This window comes from Pleurodeles waltl, chromosome 5 (genome assembly GCF_031143425.1).
Source record: "Pleurodeles waltl isolate 20211129_DDA chromosome 5, aPleWal1.hap1.20221129, whole genome shotgun sequence".
Classification (NCBI taxonomy): domain Eukaryota; kingdom Metazoa; phylum Chordata; class Amphibia; order Caudata; family Salamandridae; genus Pleurodeles; species Pleurodeles waltl.
This window is the reverse complement of record NC_090444.1, coordinates 1,174,894,023-1,174,916,648: the sequence shown is the minus strand read 5'-3', so window position 1 is coordinate 1,174,916,648 and position 22,626 is coordinate 1,174,894,023. Positions and strand designations below refer to the sequence as shown.

Sequence of the window (22,626 nt, the reverse complement as noted above, 5' to 3'; positions counted from 1 at the left end):
AAAGATAAGGCTTCTTTTAATAATGGGCTCTAAACCTAAAGCACGTTAGAAACTCTCACTTTCCATGGCCAGAGGGAGCTAATTAAAAAAAAAATTCCAGTAAGTCAGCCAGGAGCACTGTGGAGGTGGGGGCGAGCTGGGTAGTCTATAGAAAAACAAAAAGATATCCCTGGAACTTCACAAGGCATTGTGTTCTTTCTGCAGGTGGGAAAAACTGCAGTGTGAAACAACCATTAAAGAATTTCACCTGCACCTGTCTGTGACTGCTATGAAGGCCTATATGTTTACCACAACCAGTAAGTTCTTCTAAAAACTGGCAGTGTCTTTAAATTGTGAGATGTTTACCACAACCAGTAAGTTCTTCTAAAAATTGGCAGTGTCTTTAAATTGTGAGCACTGTGACCTCACAAGAGGCATTCCTGATGGCTATTTGTGGGGCAGATCTGTTGCAGTGACAATGTGCGGCAACAATTATATCACTTGTATATATGTTTGCCACAACCAGTTAGTGCTTCTGAAAATGGCCAGTTTCTTTAAATCGTGAGCACTGTGTCCTCACAAAGTCATTAATAATGGCCATTTCTGAGGCAGATCTGTTGCAGTAAAAATGCACCAGATTAATTATATCACTGGCATATGGGGCTACGGACTTATAAAATTTCTAAAACGGTAGAGGGAGCAAATACTATTTTGCCACATTAGTCTAGAGGTGGGTTGCCCTGGTTAACACTTGGTAACATAATGGAGGATTGTTTGCAGCTGGAATTACTTGTTTTGACTTGAATGACCTATGTAATACCGGTGGTCATGTCAACCAGAAACTGATCATATATTATTTGTTCAGATCTCCAAGGTTGAAAATAAAACTATTAAAAACAGAAAAAAACACATGGAAACACAGATATCTAGCTGTCTGGTATGGTAAAACTTCCAACTAAATGGTCTTTTTAAATATTGTCTTCGTGGCACATTCCTACAATAAATATATATATTTTTAAATTAACCATTGTTTCAGCTTGTGTAGGCCAGAACTATTGGCAATGTCAATGCTTGATAATACTGGTTTCACCATAAAATCGAAAATGTTGTGGAATTCACAAGTGAAGGTGCTGCCTTCACCTCACTTGTCAACCTTCATCTTCACCACTATTATAACTTTATGAATGGGTTTTAAAGATTTATTTATTCAATCACCCAGTCAAAGATCCACTGAAAAAGAAAGAAGACAGGATGTCAGGTCTCAGCACAGGAAAAGCAGGGGAGTTGACTGCCCATGCTGACACAGACGAAGAAGAGAAATCCCAGCTATAAATACTACTTTGTTTTCCTTTTCTATGCCACTATCCTCTCCTTACTGTCTTCTTAGGTGGTGTCAAGAACTTGAGTGTTTCGAATCTCTGCTTCTTCTTCTTGAGACTTCAGCTGCAGCAGTAGTTGCCTATTCCAGAAGAATTGTATCCCTTAGGAGCGGTATGGTGTTTTGGAGCCCGTAGTAAGCAGTTCTGGAGTGGTAATGGCATATTCTTGTGGGCCAGATCTAGTATTAATCAACTGTTGAGTCACTGATTAAGTTAGGGTAGGCTCATTTATTGAGTGGGATATGCTGAAAGATGACAAACACTTCACGGGGGATGAAGGGTGGGAGTTGGGAAATGAGGTTTCATTTAATTAGTACAGTTCCCTAGTTCATTTCAACAGTGCAGCTATTGGTGGCTCAGTCAAGATCCATCCCACAGACATCATGACACAGGTAAAAGACGCAGTGAGGTACCCTCATGGAATGCAAAGGGCCTACACAATTACATTAATAAAATGATAAGGGATGGTAATGGGCTAGTGTACTATATGGTACTCCCCAGATGTAGTTTTACTACAAGAAACACACATCTTGGGTACCAACTGTAGTTTTCCGAGTTGTTATAGGTACTCGCTGGTATTTCTTGCAGTTTCATAAAGGGGATGATGACTGTAGCAATTTTACTTCACAAATCATTCACATTTACAGCTTCAATGGTACAAGTGAACAGGTTAAACATTACATGGTTGTGTCAGGCCTTCTTAGGAAAAGGTGCAATATCCTCCTTAGTGTTAATACATACCGCTGACACACTCCAGGCTCTCATGAGACAACTGATCAGTGCCACGCCAGAGATGGCAATAACCAGGGGAGACTTTAATGCAGTCACGGACAGCACTTCAGATACCCTGAGCCTGACACATTAGGCAGATGTAGATTGGATCACCTCTCAGCTGGTGTCAATCGGTCTCTGCCATCTGGCAAACATGGCATTTGGGCAGGGATAGAGTGTACACATTCTATTGAGCATCCGGCCATTTGTTCTCCTGGCCATGGAGTTGTCAAGAGTGGCCGGGATAGGTATTTTACCTAAAAGCCTGTTGGATCACCCTTCAGTGGAGCTCTGACTAGGCACACACAGGCTCCAAAGACCCCAGAGATATGGCACGTAAAAAGCATGATACGTTCTAGATGATAAGTTCTCATCATTCTGGTGCTCTGATGCCACTACACCAACCACTTCCAACTTAACCTGGGCTCGGTGACTTAAGCTGCTATTTTTGTGGGAGATTTTTTAAAATAGTAATATGGGGAAATACCAGGGCCTTAATTCATAGAGAGGTCAAATCAAGGGAGCAGGAAGTTACATCCCTTGAAATTAAAATCCATAACATGCAGCAGTCTCTAGAAAATATATACAACAATGCAAACCAGCACCAATTGGAAGCAGTTTGAGATACACAGGACGTATTAGATACTGCTCCTAGGTTCCAGCCCCCATCGGCAGGAGGGCATGGATGTTCAGTCTCCCTCTGACAACTGAGGAGGTGACCGCGGAGATGCATTCTGGGATGGCCCAGGGCCTAATGATTCCCTCTGGAATTCTTTGAAAGAGAGTTCTCCCTTCTTGCACCGTACTCTCCTCATGGGGAACTCCCACACACTCTTTGCAGAGCCACCTTATAGGTTTTATTGAATCCAGGAAGACCCCAGACAGCCCATTTTTTGTTCATCACACAGGACCTCATTACTACTTCGGCGGTCCGTTCACAGGACCGCCAAAGCCGCTGGAGGCCAAAGACCACCAGTAGTGGAGGTTGTTTGTCTGCCATATTCAGAGTGTTCCGCTGGACCAGTGGAATACTCACCACAACATTGACACCGGCTCGTAATTGAGGCGGTGGCAATGTTGCGGTGCATCAGGTGCGACAGCACCCGCTGAGCAATTCACTGCCCGTAATTTGGGCAGTAAAATGCGAGATGGGGCAATGCATTGGGGGGGGGACCATGCATTGCCCTTGACAAGTGCCTGGGAGGTGCAGCGGCCCCCCAGACAACTCCACTTCAGCAGCCTTTCCATGGTGGGGTTTACCACCATGGAAAAGCTGGCAGATGAGGACTTGTAATCCCAAGGGCAGCGCTTCCCTGGCAGACTACCACCGTACTGCTGCAGGCTGGCTGCAGCATGGCGGTATCGGCAGTTTGACCATGGTGGCTCTGCCACGGTCATAATAGGGCAGTCGGACCGCCCTGTCTGCAGCGGTCCGACCGCCATCAGGAGTGTGGCAGTCTTTAGACCGCCACACTTTTATGAAATCAGACTATGGGCCCTCATTATAATAATACGAGACTAAGATCCTAGGGAAAATTCTAGTCACAAGGCTGATTAGGGTGGTGAATTATTTGCCTCAGAAATCAGAATGGCTTCGTGCTGGCATGCAGAATGTGCCTTCGTATCAGGTGTCTGCAGTTGGCGATCGTGAGAGTTGGAGCTTCCTATAGAGAGCAGAAGAAAAAAGTAGCCTTATCCCCTTCTTTGTCCACTATGTCAATGTCCTAATTGTCGCCATGGGAGCAAATTAGGGTAACTGGTGCCATCTCTCCCACTTCTATCATAAACGATGTACCTGCAAAGTATGTTCTCTATCACCCTCTTCTATTTGTTCCAGTAATCAGGCTTCAGATGGAGTAGATTAGGTGTGACGCTGAAGTCTGGGTCTTTCAGCTGAAGGCGAGGCTTTAAGGACCAACTCTTCATGTAAGCTGATGACATGCACCTTTTATTCAGACACTAGACTGGTCTGGAGCGACACTCATCCAAGTCCTACAGGTTTATTGGAAACCTTCTGGTCTCAAATGTAACTTGGAAAAATATACATGTCCAGGTCGGAGGCAAATGCCATACATCCAGTTGGCATGCACAGTTACACACCTTAGGTGATCATTTAAAATTCTTAGGCATGTAAATTGTGTCACTCCCCAAAGAAGAGTAAGAGCAAGATTCCCACTGTTTAGCGCTCAAAAAGAGACACAGGAGGATGAGAAGTTCCCAGCTTCCATCAGGAGTAGGTGACCGCTGTTTAAGATGACTGCACTCCCTAAACTATTACATATTACTACATAACTGTCTTTATGAGATTGCAACTGGCTTTCTCATGGGCCTCAATCTATAATTCTCTATTGGCTGGCTATCAACACTAGGTTTGTTTTTTTCTTCTATAACTACACACGGGTCCCCATTGGGGGCTTGGGATTGGCAGATGCTAGACTTTCTTTTTTTTTTTTTTCTTTTTTTTTTTGCAGAAATGATACCCAATAATGACTGGCTGGTTGGAGACAGAGGAGACCCCCCTCCCTCCAACCAGAGACTGACCACCTTGCCAAGTCAGTGGTAACAGATCTACTGTAAAGGTCAGCTGCCCCTGATACTCTTCCCTAAGTCACTACAATTTTCCTTTAATGCTGCTGCCAGGCCCTGAGATGGACAGGGTGGGATGTCACACTTAGATAGGAGACCCTCTATGGTACAGGACTTGACTGACTGAGACACACACACACCACGAGGACCTGTGCGAAAGCAGCCACATAAAATGGTGCACATAAGTCACAATTTCACTGTTACTTGCAGTTATGCCATGCGGTGGAGGCATACAAGTCAGGCTGGGCTGCTTTTGTAAACTTTAACTTGCTGGAGCTTAAACTGACCACTGAACTCCCTATGTAGGAAAGCAAAGCAGATTCCTGGATCTATACATTAATGGAGATAAACACCCCAGACCAACTGCAGGACATCTGACCCCAGCGGCTGGGGTCTCCTTGGCACTCTGGAAGATGAGTGGACTGAAGTTAAGATGGCCCTTCTCATTCAGGGCATATTGCCCTGACTGTTTTTCATGCAATTTAAATATTTTTGCATTATGTACCACGGCACAGAGAGAGTGTGGGAAATGTGCAGCAGTCATGGCCATATCTGCCTTAGATGGGATAACACAATAGGCACTTTCATGCACTCAGTCTGAGAATGGAACATTATCAGAACATATTGAAAACAAGTCCATCTCCATCACATCCTTGGAGTGATAGTGGGGTGCTCCATAAATCTGGAACCCAAATTGGCAATTTTAGGCCTAAATAATTAAAAATGGAAGGGCCCCGACATGCTTGAACACTGGTGGGATGTGCCATCTTGTGTCTAAACGTGACACAGTGTGACAGTAGCAGTAAGAGGCCCATGGGTCATCAAGATGCTCAGTAGAAAGGACATTTACCCTTAAGTAGAAGAGACAGTATATAAGACCAGAGGCTGCTTGCAAAAACATAGGAAGGTCTGGGAAACTTGGGGAGGTGATGCTTCCCTAATGATATATATGTGTGTACAGGCAGGAACCAGTTATGGTATGTGAATTATATATCTGTACCCTAATGTTGGAGGCTGTACTGAATAACGCATCATCATATGTGAATGGCTCTATATTGTTTTAATACTGATATAATAACAAATACTAATCAGATATTAAAAACAGAAATGTAGACCTGTTTTGTTGAAGCAGTGAAATTGTTTTTACTAAATAACGTAGTTACCCTGTAATTAATACTACCCGTAGCTGAACCCAACAGCTATAATACAAATCTCATTATTTGAATGTTATTATATTTAAATTAATTGCATTACATTAAATCCAAGTTAATTTTCTTGTCTCTTACCCAAACAGGTACATGATTCCTTAGAATTATAAACATGTTATGATTAGTTTACTATTAAATTATTGTCATTTACATTACTTATGGAACTCTTATCATCCCCCTAATGCTAGCTCTGAACAAAAATGAACAGAAAATTTGCATATTAAATTAAAATCTTTATGAAACATGCCATCCTTCCCCCTCAACCTAATACGTAGCCTCTTCCCTGTTTATTACTTCACCTCTTTTCATGCTCTACAAACAAATATGTACATCATTAAAAGGTGTGCTCAGTCCCCGCCATAAGCTGTACATGTCAGTCTCTTTCAATAAATATCAATGGAACTTCCACTTCAATGCATGTACAAGCTCACTGGAATGATTTAAAACAATATCTGACAGAGGAGTGTACAGACACCCAAAAAGAAGAATTCGTCTGAATATCTAAATTATTTTTGTAATTTCTTTTTTTTAATTGGAAAGGAATAAAAAAAACAATTGTACTCATACATCACTTTGCACCAAATATAGGAACTAAAAAAAAAAAAAACTTTAAAAAAAACAAAAAAAAACCTAAATAAATGAGAAACTATACAGCCCAACTGATCTAGAAAGAGGGAAACTTCCGGATGACTAGGTTGGGGGGCAGAGTCTGGGTTTAGTTGAACATTAATCATTAATGAGCCAGGATCCAGTCCTGAAATGGCCCCCATATTGCCTTCCCTTTATTCCTAGCACGTCTCCCCCTGCATTCGTACAGTGCCATCTCCAAATGATATACAGACTACAATCTACCCAGCCATTGCTGCCACGACGGAGGTCGTACGTTCAACCATGCATTAGATATACATATTTGATAAACCGCCATGGCCACAAAGATAAATACTCTGCGAGATCCCCCTGCTTCTCCGGCGACCCCTAAGACCATGGTCTCGGGGGTAAGGTCGAAATCATATCCCAAGACCCCTTTCAGGGCAGATTGAATACCATCTCTCAAAGCCGTTAGTTCCCCACATGTAGCCATCATATGTACAATGTCCGTTCCATAAATCCCACATCTCGGGCAATTTGTTCCTGATAAGCTCCCCCATTTGGCGAGATGAGCTGGTGTATGATACAAGTCAAACGGGGTTTTATAATGCTGTGCTTGCAGTGAAGAGGAAAGATAGTATGTCCCAATTCTAATGACCATATAAAGTTGTTGCTCCCATCAGCTAGCTTTTCTCTCCACCTCTCACTATACTTCTCTAAGTCGTCGGGCTGTTCTGCCAACAATAATGGATAAATCAACCTGATTGCTATGTTGGGGTTAGCCAAGATGTCATTAAGCAGTTGATTACTTCCAAATCCCAGCACCCCCCTGTTTTTCTTGCCAGGAAGGCTTGTATCTGTAGATATTTAAAAAAATCCCTTCGCTCTAAACCATACTGCTCCTGGAGATCCCCAAACGCCTTAACCCCAAAATTGTCGAAGAGGTTCCCTAACCTCTCTATGCCTAGGGAGACCCAATTTGCCATTTAACTATCCTTAAATATTTCAGGGAGCAGTGGATTATTCTCAATTATGGTATAATAATTAGATCTGCTGAGTCCTTTCTTTTTTTGCCACAATCGCCAACATTTATAGGCCGCCTCTAGTACCTTATATCGAGTTTTCTTATAATATCCAGGTTCATGAAATGTTACCAAACAATCACTGGCTGTTGTTCCTACCTGCAATTTGTAAATATTAGGGCAGTCCTCTACCGCGGTCCCTTCTTTCTTAGAACCCCATAATGGGTGCATATACTGAAAAGCTGCTGCCATTTGGTATAATTTTATATTCGGTAAGGACCACCCCCCCCTTTCTCGCGGTAGAGACATAAATTTACTTGCTCTTGTACACTTGCCATAAGCCCAGATAAATCTCATAATCACTCTATGTCCTTAAATCTAAGATTTGTAAAGCTCAATGGTACAGCACGAAACAAATACAACAGTTTAGGGAGAAAGATCATTTTCACCATATTGCACCTCCCCATTATAGTCATATGTAGATTATTCCATCTGCACTTATCTTTTCTGGCTTTCGCGAGTATGGGATCCAAATTCAGATTAATAATCTCTCCCACTTTTGATGTAATATCTATACCCAAATACACTGCGTGATCAACCCTCCAAGTATCCTGGGTACTCTTCTACTGATTAGTCAGTAATTGCGTTTTAGCTCTATTTAACAAATATCCGGAGAATCTTCCAAATTTCCTCGTCACCTCTTCAACCTCTTCAACCTCTTTCAGCGCCAAATCAGGGGTGGGAGTTAGTATAGCTATGTCGTCCGCATATGCTAGGACCTTTGTATCCCATCCCTTCCTACGTATCGGTGGAATCCTGCTGTTCTCTTCCAACTGTCTAAGCAAGGGATCTACATATAAAGCAAACAGGAGCGGAGAACATGGACATCCCTGCCTAGTACCTCTCCTGACCTGGATACACTCGGATTGTCCTCCCATCAATTGTATTCTCACTGCCAGTGACCTATATAAAGCCCTTACTGCTACAATGAATTTCTTGCTCAGCCCATAATACTCCATTACATACCACAAGTAATTCCAGTTCACCCGGTCAAATGCCTTCTCTGCATCTAATAATGCGACTGCCATAGGTTCCTCTGCCACTTCCGTAGCATCGAAGAGCACAACAATTCTTTGAATATTATCGGTGGTATCCCTACCCGGGACAAACCCATGTTGCGTAGGTGTTACTAACTTCTTAATCGCCAAAGATAATCGAGCGGCCAATATTTTTGAGTATATTTTGACATCACTGTTGATTAATGTGATCGGCCGATATGAAGCCGGATTTTGTGGGGCCTTCCCTTTCTTCAGGAACATTACTATGTTGGCATATCCCATGATGGTGGGGTTTCCCCTCCATTCTGTACCTGAATGAATAGCTCCATCATCACTGGGAGCAGCAGTACTTTAAAAGTTTTATAAAACTCTAAGGGGATCGTATCAGGGTCTGCGGCTTTCCCAGTAGCGAGTTCACTCATTACCTTGTCTATTTCCATGGTGTCTATCTGATCTCCCATATATAGACGATCCCCCTCAGATAGCCTATCGATCTTATTGGAGTTGAGAATTCAGCATTTCTTAATCCAGGAATACGGATGTATCATTATATAGTTCCGTATAATATCTGTGAAACACCTTCCTGATTCCATCCACGTCTGACACTATCTGTCCTTGACAATCTTCTAAATTAAATAAAACTTTTTTTTTTATTAAATCCTACCCGAATTCCATTAGTAACTTTGATCCAAACCCTGTTACCCCAAAGATTTGTCTTTTTAATCTAATTAAGTTCAAATGAATGGTATCCCTACTAAACTACTTGAAAACAGTGATGGCCCTTACCCAGGCTTAAATCCTGACCAATGTTATTTCTGTTATATTCATTCGAATTAAATTAACTTTTGAAATATTAGCTTCATATCACCAAATGTTTCATGAGATTCCCTTTATTATTTTCTAGGTTTGGGCTTAGCAAAGACCTTTTGATTTTACTAAATTGATAGCAATAATATACTTTCTAACAGGAACTTTCATCCAGCTCTCTAAATCCAATGGTCAGTTGCTGCGTCATTCAAATTTTTCTTCCGCCCACTGGAGAATATAGCCTGGGACAATGGTTCAGCTCACTTCTACCACTGGCTAACTTCATTGTGAGTGAGCAGCTTCTTTCTGTTATTTTTTTTTTTTTTACCAACGAGAACAACCACACACAAAGCAGTTCCCTTCTGTGCCAGGGGCTACTACAGTATTATGTTCTTTCTGAGACCATAAAATATTTTTGATTGGAACTATTTTTTTGTATTTGCATGGGATCAACAGCTCCCCCAACCACAGGCGTATAACAAAAAAAAGCAGACAAAATAAAGATTGACAAAACCAAATGACTGACAATGTTTATCTTGAAAGGTTTTGCAGATAATAAAGGATTCATGTAAATTAACTCTGTTTGGATCTTATATTATTTTGTTTTTCCCTGAACACCACCACATTTTGGGAGCTTAACTTAAGCAAATAAAAATGTGTTTTGCTCACTCTTTTGATTGCTCTCTGAGGCTGCCATCTGAATTTCTGTGCAACTCGCCACATTTCTTTTAACTAGCTGTTGTGATATATGCATATATCAACAATAAAAACTCACCAAAAACTTAGTTGCCAGTGCCCCAACAGATTAAAAGGCAGCAAAAGAGTACAAGAGCGCTATGCACAGAACACAGAGGGGGGAAAAGCAGCATCCATAAAGCAAATTCTCATTCTACGCCTCCTGCAAAAGTCTCTACTTAACGCATATTGAGCCTACCTCGTGACAGGATTTCTGTAAGGAGAGTGGGCTAGAAGAAGGTACATGACGTGAAAGCTGCAGACAGACAGGAAAATAGCAAGTGTACTGTACACCATGCTTTATTGCTTCAAGAATACAGTGCATAAGGACGGCTACTAAAACATACACACTGAACAACTGAGAACAAACATTTAACAAAGTTCCTAGATATGTATCTCTCTAAATCGCTCAACCTTGCAACCTTAGTTTTCCCATCACTCCAGACATTCAAATAGCAATTCGGAGAGAGGGGAGTAAAATTACCTTTTTTGCGCCAATACCCATAATACATCGTTATGCGCTGCAACTGAATGGAAGCCAGTCAATTAACCTTCATTCGGCAACATGCCATAAAAGAACATTCACTAAATGCAATCCATGAAACAGCAAATCAGGATATCCCACGTTAAGACGTTGTATTTTACACACACAAGTGTTTTTTTGTTTTTTTTTTACAATATCACAACAAATTGTTAATTAAATTATAATACCCAACATTCTCATACCCAGTGTTTTTTATGAATCGCCATAATGCATCCTAAGACTAATGGACACTCTAATAAAATAACCATAGCAGGATAAATGTGAGGACAACATAAAAACTGCAAATGAATCATTACCAGCTGGCACTGCCTGTAGTTTAAAGTGTGTAATAAAAAGGATTTTTGGGGGGGCAATATATATATAGGACTAAATAATATAGAGTGAACAGTGCTTTGATTGGAAGTCGAATCACAAGAGCATTTTGGGAAGGCATTCGACCATGATCTCTGAACTGGGAATGGTACCTCCTGATGTAAGGGGCCAAAGCGTAGTCTGTTTAGATAATATCTGGGGTTAGGATTTTATATAAATATAAAGTAAGGTTCCATCTAAAAATTCAAAGAAACAAGTACATAACTAGATACGGATTTCATAGTTTGTGCCTTCTTAATTCGCTCATTATGGCACCATTGACGATAAAGTGATTTAACATGTGCCTTTGAATTAGCATCAATAATAGAAAGGTTAAGGAAGAACTCTGGTATGCTCAATTTAGAAAATGATCGTCTCACATAGGCTAACCAGGGTATACAATCCTTATTATCTAAACCCAAACAGTCAGTCAGTAGCAGGCAGACCAATCTGGCCTCTGGTTTGCTCTATATGTTATTCTATAACAACAAGGGAGCCAATGCCACAGTGTCAGTGTCTTCAATAAATGTCAGGTCTAACACTGCTTGGCTGTTATGGGCAGCAGTACTTTGCGGGATTGAGAGGCGCCTACAGATGAAGCTGTTCTCTATCCCAGTGGTTCCCAACCTGTTGTTCGGGGACCCCAGGGGGTCCGCGACGCCTCCTCAGGGGGTCCGCAACTGCTTATAAAATTAAATTATATTAACAGATTGGGCCCCTAGCTTCCAGTTATGACTCAGTGGGGGGAGGCCGTCTTCCAGAATCGAATAAAGATTCAGTGGGGGTCCCCGGGCTCCAGTAAGGATAAGAAGAGAATCTGAATAGAGCCTCTGCGGCACCCTTGAGTTGCTGGGATCCTAATTTTAAAGGTGGTTCCCATTTTAACTCTGAATTAAAAAGAATACCCAGATAGTTAAAGGAATTTATTTTATCCACAGCAGTTCCCCCTGTAGGTTTTAGTATTACAAGGGTCACATATCATAATAAAAGATTTTGCCAAGTTAACGTTTAAGTCCAGGTCTTCCATAAATGAAAAACATAAATCTAAAAGCAAATGAAGACAGTTAGCTGTCCTTGCAACGAGTCCAGCATAATCTACAAACAATAATAATTGGTTTTGGGTGGTTCCTCATCTTGGATGATTCTAATTTTTTTTTTCTTATACAAAACTCTCTACCTTATTGATGTATAACAAAAATAAAAAGGGTCAGTATGAAGCCCTATCTCACGCCCTGTTGCATGGCAATGGGTGGGTGCACTCCCACCTCCAGACCAAAACACACCTTTTCTAAAGTATCCTGGTATAATTGCCTAATCAGAATAAGGAGGTCCCTCTCTACTTCCGTATTCTCCATTATAGTCCATAGTTTTGATCAATTCACCAAGTTAAAGGCACAGGAGCGGTTCATGAACGCTAAATGTATGGCCCCTATTTTGGCCTTGACCTATGTTCCAGCTAATAGATTGATTGAAACACTGCTCCACCGTACCTATTCCTGGGCAGAATCCAAACGCGCTGCTGATGTTCTTCAGACCACTTTTCCAAGAAGGAGAGTAATACACACCCAAGAATTTTGGTTGTTGAGTCTAAGAGAATAATGGGGCGGGTGAGTCGTATTGCCTTTTTTAAAGATGGGCACCATTACTGCTTCTTTCTATGAACTTGGAACAGGACCGCTGTTCTCAGTAAGTTAGTGACCAAGGGGGCACAGAATGTAACTTTTCCTTAAAAGATAAAAACAGGGTCCGCATCAGGGTTAGGGGCTTTACCGGGGGGGACATTGGTTTTATCCTGTTAGTTACCTCTGTAACAGAGATTGAATTGCAAAAAGCCTATGTTGATTCAGTAACCATTTTAAAATCCACATCTTGATGCGATGGAGAAACCTCCCACTGGTCAGGGGAGGAGGTTTCAGAAAAATGCCTTACCCATTCATCCATGGAAAACAAGGACTCTATATTTGATCTTAAAGAATCTGTAAAAAGACGGCGTCTAATTACTTCCCAGAATTTCAAACTGTCCTTTAAATTTGCCACCTCCAAGAAGTCATTCACAGCTTGTACCCTTATTTCTAATTTTCTCTCTGTGACAATTTTTATGTACTCACTGTGCACAGCCTTAACCTATTTTATAGATCTAGGGCAAGAGTATAAAGCTTTTTTCAAATTTCTATGTGCTGCAGAACAAGCTGAACTGTAACATCTATATAGGGGAGTTTGTGTACCCGATGGTTTAGCAAATAATTGAGTGGATACAAAATGGCTGATGGAAAAAAAACGGTCTATAATGATAGGAGTGTTAGCCTCTGGATTAATTCAGTTAAAAATGCTTAGGGGGAACTTTGTCCCACCATATCCTTACTCCCTTATGAGAAGAAAATCTAATTGGTCTAAACTATTTTATATTATAAGGGGCCTTCATAATAATAATAATCAAATTGATGCCAATAGGGTTTAATCATGAATACAACTGCTGATACCTGAGAAATTCGAAGGAATTGTAAAGCAAGGGGTAGAACCTAAGACAAAATCGATAGTGCTACCTTCCCCACTACCAGTATAAGCTGGAATGGGTGGAGACTCCTGAAAGTCCATAGTCACTGGATATTTTAAAATTAAATCATTCAATGCCTCGCCATACTGTGAGAGCTGGAAATGGGTCATATCCTTTAGGTTTAAGTCTTGAAAACCACATACTGGTTATGTTCACAAGTTTGCATATCAAAATCACCAAATAAAACGCATGTTATGTTAGCAACCAGAAACACGCATTGGCAAAGCCAATAGGATTCACCTTCGCTTTTTCCTTTGCATTCTATCTTAACATCTAACTGGATTATAAATATTAGAAAAATATTATAATAATGTTTGTTTTGAATTTGATAACCTGTTAATAGTTGTTTATGTTGTGATGTATGCTGGGCTGATAAACAAACAACTATTAACGGTTTAGCAAACTTAAAACAAACATTATTATAACACTTTTCTAATATTTTGTAATCCAGTGAGATAAAAAGAAGAAAACAAAGGTGAGACTTAGTGGCTTTGCCAATGCTCGTTCTTTCACAAGTTTTATAGCACTAAAGCGACCCGAAGGTATTGGACTGCCTTCCATGTGCACCAGTTACATCACATAAGATGCATTCATGCTTTTTAAGTGATCAGCCCAGAATCATAGGATGTTGAGCCGACACCGAGATCCAAACCTAGTTCATCAGTTTCGAAATCGCCAGTTGTGGCAGCTACGCCACATGACAAAATGAAACACACCTCGAAATACACTAATAAGTATTGATCCAAATGCAGATCTGTATTATTTGACTGCACTGTGCATACAGCAGAGTTTACAGTAGAGTGCTATAATAATTTACATTGAGACTGCAGGGATGACACACTTTAAAGCGTGTAAGCTAATGAGAAAGTTGCTAAAGGATGCGTGTATCAATGAGACATCACAAGGATCAATCGCTCATTAGCGTCGGCGTGCAGCACTTGGAGCTCTGATAAGGCAGCACTGTAGCTTCCGCCCCACGTGACTCCCTTACAGCGGGGTGGAGATATTCTGGCATTGGCCCCATTACCAGGGAGGCCCGAGTCAAAAAGAAGAGCTGAGTGCATTCATTGGCTGGATGAAAAAATTATTAATTTGCATACTGCATCACGTGCTTGGTTGACGGCGACTCCTTTCATTGACTGGGGGTAAGGCTGTGGGGTGATCCAGAGTTCTTTATGAACTGCAGACCAGAGCGTGTGAACGCAGCTGGTACTGATCGGTCAGCTGCAGGAGGTGAGTGCGCATGTGCCCAGTGGAGCGTTCAACACAGAGCAAAGTGTTGATTCAGGTTTCCCCACTATGTGCTTCTATACTGCACAGCTGTGCTTAAAAAGATTGCACCGATTAGTGAGCTATCATATAATGCGAGCGAGATATAATAATAAGAAAAAACACAAATATAATAACAGCAGCGTTCTTTACATCACCCCTGTATACGCGGCTTCGTATGATACAGATCCAAAGCCCGCTGAACGGTCAAACGTCCACCCGGGTTGCATACTCGCGTAGTTAGCATTTCAACGAAGTGGCCTCGGTGCGTACAGTCACAGCCCACAGGTACGGCTGGAAGCCTTCTGGCTGAATACAGATTTATGCCTTTAAAATTAAAAAAAAGGCACCAGCCAATTCGGTTTTCCTGAAATGCATGCCAACAGGAGTTAAATTGCCCTTATCAAACACAGTACAGAATTGTGCGCAGCACTAACGTGTACATTCAGAAATCGGTGTCAAACAAGGTTGCTAAACACAAAGGACAGACTCGCAATGCATTTACGCTGTGAGAGTTTTTTTCAGGGGAGGGGTGGGGAACCCAAGGAGTGGAAGCACACTGACCCGAAGCCAGTGGCTGTGACCTGAAGGAGTACTTCATCAAGAATCCACCCGACGGCATGGATACCAGGATGGCAAAGCACCAGAGAGCAGGAAGTGAAAGGAGACGATGTGCTAGCCAATCAGAAGCACATAAATCAGAGTGACGTGGGACTAAGCCAATGGTAAGTAAGGGGCAGTTTCCAATCCTCTTTTTAATATATATATATATATATATATATATATATATATATATATATATATATATATATATATTTATTTATTTTTATAAAAAAAGATTTCACAAGCACAGTGCAAAAGTGTGCATGCAGGAGAAACCTAAAAAGTGTTTCTAAAAGATTGGCAAAATCAATTATAAAAACCACAGAGTTTCTGCTTGGAAATATTATAATAAAAACTGAAAAGTAAAATAACAAAGGAACCCTTAAAGGAAAGCATAACCACTAAATAGTGAGAAGAGCACCATATTTTCCTAGCATGGGCTGTAAGAGTTTTTGGGGAAATATGCTTTGCCAGGCCGCCCTTAGCTCTCCCTGACAGGGAGTCTATAGCTAGCCAAGTAGAAGAGGAGTAACCTTCCAAATACAGGTTATCAGTCATGTTTCTTGTAAAATTATTATTTCATAATTTTTAATAAATGACAGCCAGTCTTGTATTAGATAGTTTAGAGCGTGCACCTGGAATATTCATGAAAGTCACTTCAGGTGTCCTGCTTGTAGATGGACCTTGTGATTTGCTGACGAACGTTCAGAGCACACTATTGGATTCATAGTGTTAGAGACAGGTGGGAGGAAGGAATGAGAAGGGAGGGGAGTTGAATCAGACGCGACCTTATCGTGGTTTGATAGTCATTTTACATCATTTAGAAGTGACAAGGAATCAAAGCCACTGTGGGTTATCACAGTGCGTGTACACTGCTGTCCCAACTCCCGACGCTCCTGCATAGGGGAATAACGTGTTAGATTCAAGTGAGGTCTGTAAAAATACCCCAATGGTTGAGCATGAATGGAAGCAGTCCGTCTGGAGGCAGGAAATATGAAAATGTTTGTCAATTCTAGACAAACAACCTAACTTTGCAATGCCAATTACTTACCCTTATGGAACAAAAACAACCACACGGGTCAAAAATAGGCAACTCCTGTCACACTGTCTATCAGCCATGCTTGGAATGACTTCCCTGTCAAAAGCTTATCAGAGAGGAAAATTATACTAGATGCTGACATACCCTCGGATATGATCTAGTTATTGTATGACCTAGGAAACTGAAAACTTATGTTTGTGAACAGCACCTGGTCGTTTATGAAGACAGATTTTTATGTTTTTGTGGAGCACTGAATTAATCATGATGAACTTGAAAAACTGATCCGAAGCAGTAAACTGGTTCCGGATTAAGGGAAAAAATGCTGCAGCTAAAAACGCAACCCCTTCGTTGAAAATTGAAGGCACATAAACAAACGGTACATAGGACAATTAGGGCAGTATTACAAATAGAGTGCACTGTCCGTCGGTGCCGCGGCTACCTCTTTACCTCTGCGTCCATAGCACAAGACAGACAATCGGTTTCCTTCATTTGAATGGGGCCCCATGAAAACATGGTGATGCCCCTTTAGCACCTGCTAGGGCCGACTTGAGCGCTCATGGCGCCTGGTGCAAAAATCAATTTTGACACCCCACCCGCTGATGACATCCTCCTCGGATTTCCTCACTATCTGGCAAAAGTGACCCTCATGTCACCATAGCCTATCTCACATACATTCGTTTGTTTGAAAAGGCTGGTAATCTTTACTAATTTACTCAGCTACCATATAAAATACAGATCTGCTCTTTGCAGCAGGCTTTTTAACCCTCTGCACTACTTTATGGTGAGTCAAAACTGCCACTAGACAAAACTCTGATATCTCTTTCAAGCAGGAAAATTAATCACAAGAGTTCTCTTGACGTTTGTATTGCTGCCTGAAAGCTGGACGCACATGTAACTCTGCAGCAGATGCTTTTAAATCGCGTTATTGCTAAACACAAGGCACTTCCCCTCTCCCACCAGGTCAGTGCCCCCGTTCAAGGACAGCACTAAGTGCGACCGCACCCGTCACACTGCGCTTAAGAGGGCTCTGGCACCTGCACTACATGTATGCTGCCACCATTTATGTTATGGAAGGTGCTGCACAATATGGCCCTCTGTGACGCCCCCAGTCTGGGTGGGATGCAACCTAATGGGTGTGCAGTGAAAGTGCGCCATGTTCCCCGAAACCTAGAATCAGAGCACATGCGGCTGGCTAATGGTAGACCACAATGTACCCCACTAGCAAGATATGTGAACATCAGAAGAAACCCATAGGGGTTGGCTTACGTCACAAGGGAAAGCATTGGCAGGCTACAACAGAACATCAGTGCAGTATGACAGCTGGATCTAGGTTGTTGACTGAATAAGGTGAGTGTGATGGTGGCTGATATCAGAGCAAGCTCTTTGATAGGCAGCTGGAGTCACGTGGAAAGGTTGAGGCCTATCCGTATTTAATGCATTGGCCTTACTGTCAGAGTGCAAACTGCTCTACTGAAACATAGGGAGGACTATTACTTTAAGCTGCTGTATTGAAGTCAGATTCACAAGTCTTACCCAGAATGCAAAATCATCAACTGAGATACAGGAAGAACTATTAATTTAAGATGCTTTATTGGAATCAGGTTCCCAAGTCTTAACCACAAAGTGGACCGTATATGCTGCAAGTAGATGGCACTACAAAACTTGAACTCTGTTGCTTCCCACTACCACTCCTTCCCCCGGCCCCTGACATTGTAGCTCCACTGCTTATTAGCACAAGTTAACTTTATTTAGGCAAACTTCTTCAAACATAGTAGCTCTAAAGCAGAAGAGAAACACAGATCATCTACTGAAAAGCCTCTCCTCCAACTGGTGACTCAGTCCTGGAAATACTGGGTAGGCATAAAAAGTGAATCTCTTGATTTGAGGGCCTATTCAACAAAATGAATGAACAGCCAATTGCGCTGAAAGGAGGATAAGCAACTTGAAGTGAAGGATTGCTGGAGTAATCGAAAAGCAGCACATTCGCTCCCATGATAGCCGCAACAGAGACAATAATGTGTGGTGCGGTAAAAGTGAAAAACAGACTTGCAAATCCAACAAAAAAGATGAACACCATAATTTGCCAAAATCAAATTACAATCCTGGATTCCCAGTAGGAGAATAGCAAAGACCTTTCCACTTTATCCCAAACTTTTCATGTAGGTGCTGGGTTCGGCACTGTAATAATTCAGGCCGAGTTGTAGTCAATGAAAATAAGGGAGGTGGCCAAACACTGACTTTAATGGATCTTTCAGTAGCGTTAGATACCCTCAATTATGACATTGCCATTTGTACCTTAGAGGACAGGATGGGCACAGATGAGAAAGTTCTTGATTTAAGTTGTATTTGCCCAACTGCTCCAAAATGTTAGCTCATTCTCTAACCTGGTTGTACCACAAGGAATTCCTCAAGAATCTCAAAACAAGGCTGGACATCATAAAGTATTACAACATATCTTATTATCAATGCACTGAAGACACCCTACTCTAATGGAAGATCTCAGGATGGTAGCATTCCAATGGCTTGGATTACTGATAATATGCAGCCTTGAATGACACCTTATCAGCGAAAGTGTAATATTAATAATTTTAAAAAATGTAAAAAAAAGAAAAAAAAAAAAAAAACACCTTTGTTTCTACTTGTCCTAGAACATATTTCCTTCAATATGTTAAGAATTGGCTGGATTACACCAAAAGTTAAACTGCTCTCCAACTAATATTGAAAGGGCCAAATCACCTGGCTTCATTCGTGACAACAGACTCAATCTGCATAAACACATCAACATCATGGGTAGAAATAAAAATTAACTTCTCAGATGTGCTGTGGGAATCAAACCTTTGCCATTGGAACAAGACCTCAATAAAGTAATTTAAGTTCTGATTCTATCCACACTTAATTATGGGAACACAATACTATTTGGTATTCCTAAATTTAATGAGGGTCCTCTCACAGTCTCCCTCCATGCAGCATCCCACCTGATTTCCAAGGCTGGTCATTATGACTATATTATCCCAGATCTCAATTTGTTGAGCTAGCTTCTTACTGAAAGTAGTTTGACATACAAATGTGTGTGCATCGTGCATGCAATTTAGTACATCAGACATTCTGACTACTCTCACAGTGCTACCAAGACAATAAACTGAAGATCACTGGCAGTACTCACAAACTCTGTAACTCTGACTCTCAATAGTGGAAATGCAGGTTTTCAACCTCACCATGCCCAGTTTTCTCATCAATAATATTACTCCAAATGTTACAGTGATAGCATCAATGTCACAGAAGGTGTCATGAGTGATGTAATATCTGGGGTAATTAGCAGTGCATGGTGAGGGCACGAGTTACAGTTACCATAGGGGATGATTTATAGTTACTTGAAATAATTACAACAGCTGGATTTCTATGGTTTTTTGCATGTAAATTCAGACCCTAACTATATCGTCCTCTAACCTTTGGGTTTTTTCAGTGAATGTTCAAGTTCATTTTTAAATTATACTTCCTAACTATAACATCCCTCTAACCTTTGTTTTTTTCCTGTGAATTTCTATGTTTTTTAATGTAGTCACTACATAAGATATTGCGTTTAAAAGAGCAACGATGCAAACACCTCCATCAAGGATTTCAAATACCTTTTGAAGGTGGAACGTCCGAGTGAACACAAGTACTGTGTCTTGTCCAAGCGCAAGAAGTTTCAATTATTTGTACTTAACAGAAGTGGAGCTCAACTGGGGCACCGGCTTTGTTTATATTTGTAAGTGGTTCCCTTAGAGGTTTAACTTCTATGAAACGAGCACTGGTGCCAGAATACAGTCTGACCTGCTTAATTAGTGCAAAATGTCTACCCAAATGGAGAATTTTGTACTGGGTAATTAGTAAGTGCCCTCTCATTGGGTAAATGTATAATGCATATTCCACACTACAGCTGCGAACAAGGACCCAAAGATAATGTATCCAGTGACTGTGTGTGTAATTTTTCCTCAATCATCTTTATATAGAAATTTGCGATCACGAGTCCTTGTGTGGAGAAGATGACAAGATTAAAAGGAGTTGAATTTCCACCTCCACTTCCTTTTACCAATATAATCGAAGTGCTTCTTGGTTTGGTGGAGATGTGCTCATACTCCTCTGCATCAGGGCCCGCATGGGTATCCTGCAGGAACCCAAGTGGCTCCATTGTCACTGCATGCGCCCCAACTCCTGCACGGAACCGGCACTGCTTCCACACGCAGGTAGCTGCAAAAATGTAGCTCCTTGCATTGGGGAGCAATCCTTTCATCTGTTTTCCTGCCTGCTGTCGCCAGTGAACGGGAGCATCTCCTAGATACAATTAACACTCTGGGAGGTGGTGGTCCCCAGGGCATGGTGAAGTGCTAAGAGGGTGGCCGCGCGCACTTTCCTCCATTTCAATTAAAAATCTGCATGCCGCCGGGATCAGGCCCACTTGGGGGCCTATTAAAAAAAAAAAAATCCATCCAATTTGTTTAAGAAAAAAAAAAAATGCTTTATTGCCCTGGCGGTGCCACTGGGTGACACCAGCACCAGGGTATTCCTACCTTGCCCTCTTGTCTTTTTTTAAAGTTTTTGTTTGGGACACAGCTAAGTCAGAGTTCCAAAATGGCTGTAATCACTCAGTCGTTGAGGTTTTGGCAGCCAATCAGATCTAGCATGCCATCTCTAGGGTCCGTGGAGGAGAAGTCCCAAGTTACACAAATTAGCCATTGATGGGAGAGGGCAGCTTTAGATTGAAGTGCCACTTTTTCTTTGTATATGTTTATAAGCATTAGATAATTTGAAGAAAGACATGACAGCGTCTGTAAAGTGCTTTAGACTAAATAGTTGCAAAAGGCACTGGCTGGGTCAGTAACTCAATCAAACTTTTGAGTAACAGGCTGTGCTGATTTTCTACTTCATGAACCGAGGCACAATAAAGCATAGAGCCACTACCACCTGTTCCCCACTTCAAGGGCATTGCGCCTTTTGTTGGAATATTTTGCGGATGAACTCAATACCCATACGGCTCCACTCCTTCTTGTGGGATCGGAGGTGAGTTTTTAAGATTTTTTCTGCTGATTCTTTATATTGTATTTTTTGCCACCCTTGTATATTTTGGGCTTTGTTCTCAGACTACAATAATGCAAAGTCAATAGTAGGTTTTCTTTGTGCCACTGATAACCAAAGTCATCCACAAAGTGCTTAACAGGGATAATAAGCAATACATGAAAACCCCATACACGTTACTGTGATAGGCTGCAAAACTAGAAAAGCTTTCTATACCTTTACTAACTAACCTACCTGTTGGGAAGCACCTGTACTGTCCTATTAAGATTATATGTAATGGTTACATTAATTTTAAACTTGAAACTTATATTTAGGCATATGGCCATCGGGTTTACGCAGTGGCATTTTTCCCTTTTGTCTTCTTGTGCCTTATACTTGTAATAAAAAGAAATATTATTATTGCATTAGCTTGCCAAGGCCAGAGCAACTGTCTTTGGCAAAGCTTGTTGGAACTGGTGTGACACCAGAACAGCTATTGTCAGAAATGACACTGTGTTGTGCCGGGGCATCATGGGCTGATTATCAGGATGTAATTTACACTAACGCCATCACTGTGAAAAGGGTTGTGCAATATAATTTCTTCTGACATCATTTTGCTAATAATTTCAAAATTTGAAAAATCTCCCCTCGTTTTTGTCACAATATGTTGGTAACTATGGAAACCACTACCCTATTGGTTCACATATTATAACAACTGTAGTGTTCCGCAAGTAATATACTTATGCTGAAAACACAATGTACAGCTCAGTGATACTACCCACGTGTTAACAGAATAAAATGTAACCTCGACAAATAATTTTGTCATGTATGCTCTAAAACTCTGCCATAGGTTCATCTCCCTACCCCCCAAAGCTTTTAAGATATCGATGACCAAAAAGGTAAAAGCAGCTTGGAATCTACCTGTGTAATTTTGCATACTGTAGACGTTTGCTTATTTATGCCATAAGATAAGTAGACAAACCATAAAAAAGTAATCCTTGGCCATGCCGCCAAGAGAGGTATTCTGCCTGAACTGCCAGGCAGTGCACCCTGTGAACAAAAAAAAAAAAAAAAAAAAAAAAAAAAAAAAATGATAAAC

General features: G+C 41.2%; 1 protein-coding gene across 3 annotated transcripts in view; it reads right to left on the bottom strand.

The window, feature by feature from the left end:
* Window positions 1-22,626, bottom strand: part of HSF2 (heat shock transcription factor 2) — a 248,010-nt gene that overhangs the window by 223,918 nt on the left and 1,466 nt on the right. The gene's annotated exons all lie outside the window — the stretch shown is intronic.